The sequence below is a fragment of the Rhinopithecus bieti genome, unplaced genomic scaffold (assembly GCF_001698545.2).
Source record: "Rhinopithecus bieti isolate Rb0 unplaced genomic scaffold, ASM169854v2 scaffold_6022, whole genome shotgun sequence".
NCBI lineage: Eukaryota > Metazoa > Chordata > Mammalia > Primates > Cercopithecidae > Rhinopithecus > Rhinopithecus bieti.
Genome location: NW_016805265.1, coordinates 2,211,599 through 2,215,759, shown reverse-complemented (window position 1 = coordinate 2,215,759; position 4,161 = coordinate 2,211,599). Strand labels below are relative to the sequence as shown.

General features: G+C 42.5%; 1 pseudogene; it reads right to left on the bottom strand.

Moving 5' to 3' along the window:
- Positions 1 to 3,658: 3,658 nt before the first annotated feature.
- LOC108529492 (protein FAM32A pseudogene) lies at positions 3,659 to 4,161 on the bottom strand (annotated as a pseudogene).

Sequence of the window (4,161 nt, the reverse complement as noted above, 5' to 3'; positions counted from 1 at the left end):
ATACAGAAATAACGGCAAGTTTCCAGTTTATTTCACAAGCTAACATAACCCTTCTACCAAAACCAGCCACATGCACGCACACACGCGCGCACACACACACACACACACTCAAGCTAGAGCATGTTAGTCTCACTTAGGCTATTTATATGGAATTTATAAACACACATCCTAAATGGAATACTAGCAAATTTAATTCATTAGTACAATATATTAAAATAATATTTCATACCCAAGCAGATCCTGTTCCAGAAATGCAAGGATGATCAATATTTTATAAATGATCAATACTATATATAGACCGTGTCTGTTTTGTACACTAGCATGGTCCTTGTGTCTGCCACAGTGCCTGGCACACAGTAGCATGTAAGTATTTGTTGAGTGACTGAATATTACTGTTAATAATCAGTTTGAAAATAAGAACAAGATCTGATGCAAGTAGAAATTATAGCTAATATACATATGTTTGTGTGCTATGTATGTATACACACATCATATATATTCCATACATATGCACATATGTATTCATGTGTAATCATATGCACGGCACATATAACATGAAATACATATTACAAATGTGTATCTTGCTATATATGTGTGTTAATACAACGACTGTGTGCATACATGGTGCCATATAAATGTTTATGTCATGCATATAGCAATACATGGGGTGCATATATGTACATATGCATGTGTGTGCACACATGTGTACATACATATATATATACACATGTATGCACACATATGTTTATGTGTGTGTGTATGCACGCACACACATATTTCACCCAGGAATAAACTTTTAAAAATGTATATAAAATCTGAATGAAGAATAGAGCAAAAGTTTGCCAAGGTACATAAAAGAAGATAAATAAATGGGAAACATGTCACATACCTGTGTGAGAAAAGGCAATAATAAAAGATGTCAGTTCTTTTCAAACTAATTAACAAATGAAGTGCAATGTCCATTAAAATCTCAAAGCGATTTTGGGAGAGTCAGTAAATTGTTGGGAAAGAAAAGAAATATGAGGGGATTTTGCCTAATTATTAAAATCTGTTATAAAACCACAGTAATTAAAACAGATTTGGCATAGAATAGACAGATCAGTAAAATAAAATTTAAAACCTGGAAGCAGACTCACATATACACCAGTATTTTGCATATGATAAAGTTAGAATTTAAAATCAGAGAGGGGAAATATTATGCAAGCAAATCGAGCTGGAATATTGGTCTCTGTTGGGGAAAATTAAGCTGGAGTCCCCACTGCATGCCAATCATCAACGTAAAGTTCCAAATAGATCAGTTTTTTTTGAAATACTGTAAACAAAATAACGAGAAAATATAGAAAGTGTTTCTATAATCTTGAGTGGTAAAGATTTTTCAAAGCATAATACCTAAAGGAAAATTATAAGAGATGCATAGATTTGCCTACATAAAGATTTAAAACTTAAATTTGATTTTTAAAAAAATAACAAGGCAAACCACAAACAGGGACAAGATGTTGGCAGTGTAAACTCCTGACAAAAGATTAATAGCCTTAATTTTATTTTTTATTTTTTTGAGATGGAGTCTTGTTCCTGTTGCCCAGGCTGGAGTGCAGTGGCATGATCTCAGCACACTGCAACTTCTGCCTCCTGAGTTCAAGCGATTCTCCTGCCTCGGCCTCCGAGAAGCTGGAATTACAGGCATGTACCATCACGCCTGGCTAATTTTTGTATTTTTAGAAGAGACTGGGTTTCACCATGTTGGCCAGGCTGGTTTTGAACCCCTGACCTCCGGTGATCCACCTGTCTTGGCCTCTCAAAGTGGTGGGATTATAGGTGTGAGCCACCACACCTGGCCTAATATCCTTAATTTAGAAAACACCCTTGCAAAGCAGAAGGAAAAAGGCATACATTCCATTTGGAAAATGGACAAAGGCAATTCACAAAAGAAGAATACGAATAAAAAAAGAAATGTTTCTTTTCTTTTCTTTTCTTTTTTGAGACAGGATCTCACTCTGTTGCCCGGGCTGGAGTATAGTGGCTCCATCTTGGCTCACTGCAAACTCTGCCTCCCAGGCTTAAGTGATTCTCCTGCCTCAGCCGCCCCAGTAGCTGTGATTACAGGTGTGCGCAACCACACCCAGCTAATTTTTGTATTTTTGGTGGAGACAGGGTTTCACCATGTTGGCTAGGCTGGTCTTGAACTCCTGACCCAAATGATCCACCCACCTCAGCCTCCCAAACTGCTCGGATTACAGGCATGAGCCACCACACCCGGCCGAAAGGTTTACTTTCAATAATAAACCTAGAAATGCAGATAAAATAAGAAAAAAATTAAATACCTTTTAATATCTCCTGGGTTACCAACAATTTACTTTTTTGTGTGTCTTTTTTTTTTTTTCCTTTTTGCGGAGAATGGGATCTCGCCATGTTGCCCAGGCAGGTCTCAAACTCCTGGACTCAAAGTAGCCTCCCACCTCTGCCTCCCTAAGTGCTGGGATTACAGGCGAGAGCCACTGTGCCTGGTCAGATTATCAACAATTTAAATAATGGTAACATAAACACTGTAAACAAGGACTTCATATATGTAGAGGACTGTCAAGGCTTTAAAAATATGACCTGGAAATACTGTGTCTAGAATTTTTTCTTTTTTTCTTTTGTCTTTTTTTTTTTCTTTTCAATAACTGGTTTTTGCTTTATTCTGTAGTTCACATAGGACAACCCCAAATTCCACGCTTGGTTTTCTCTTCTGTCTTCGTTATTCTTTCAGTATCTATGTCAACAGAGACCGTTTCTCCCAACAGCATATGCAGCCGCATCCAGGACACACAGGCCCCCAAAATCTTAGCCCTCTAGCACTGCCACCTGGGCCTCCCAGGTGACCACACCCATGCCTGTTTGTGCTGGGGCTCTGCCCTGGTCCTGTCACCCTGAGGTGTCCTTAGGGCAGGAATGCCAAACAGGCTCCATGTGATGTACCAACTCTGGGTAAATACAAGAGGCTGCCTGGAGCCCTGGGCTGAGGGTTGAGAGACAATCTGCGTCTGGCTTCCAATGCAAAGAATGCCGTGACCCATGAGTGATGCCTGCCTTGACAATACCCATTAGAGGTGCCTGGAAGGGTGTGGCGTTTGGGGGGAATGGGCTCAGAAAGGGACAAGGTGTGTGGCCCATCCTTGCCTTAGATGGTTGTTCTGCTACCCAGGCTGTGCTGTCCCACTGGCCAGGTGGCTGAGGAGGAAGTCAAGGCCACAAAGTTGCAAGTGGCTTCCCTGTGGCCTGCAGGGAACAGCATAAGCCCCAAGCTGGATGGAGCTTGGAAGGGTGCCCACGCTAGGTCCCGTGGGGGTCTGCACACTGCAGGCCAGGCTGGCATTAGCTCCAATCCTTTGGGGTCCGTCTCATCCAGGCAAAGACAGCTGGTTGGCCTCAGAGCATTATTATAGGTGCCACTAGCAGGTAAAATATTTTTACATGGCCCGGACGCAGAAATGGGCTGTACCTCTGGATAGACTTTTAGAAACTTCCAATCCAAACCAAAAGGATATATCTTCTAGGTGTTACCAAGGAACTTAAACAAAAAGGACAGGCTTACTTTAATCAAGTTCCAGAATGGGGTGCATGTCTTTGAAAAGCACTTTGTAGCAGAAGATGCAGGGGTGTGTGTAAAGCAAAGTTTCTAGAATACACCAGAGGAAACAGACACAACCCGACTTGGCCTTTGCGTCCCCTGGATGCTGCTCTGTCCCAGCGGTGGGTGGTTGCGGGGTCCAGCTGACTCTGGGGTGTTACGATGCTCCGTGTGTGCGTCCGGGTGTCTGCTGAAGCCTTCCTCTCTCTGCTGGTGGGTCTGGGATGCTTTCTTCAGGATCCTTTCCATTTGTCGCTTCTCCTGCACTTTCTCCTGGGCTGGGGTCAGCCTGTCCAGGTCGCACCACTTCTCCTCCTCATTCTTTTTGCTTGTTCCCGTCGCTTCCTGAGTTGTGCCTTGTCTTTGTGCTTCTTTTTCTTCTTCTGCTTGGTCACTCCGAGCTCTGCGATGCCTTTTGGCTTCAGGGGTCCCTTCTGGACCTGCTTGTAGGCCCCCAGGTCACTAGCCTGCAGTTCGGTAGGCAGCAGAATTTTTTTTCTGGAGAAAAGATCAAGCAACGTATGTGAAGATTTATGTCCAAGGATGTGCAT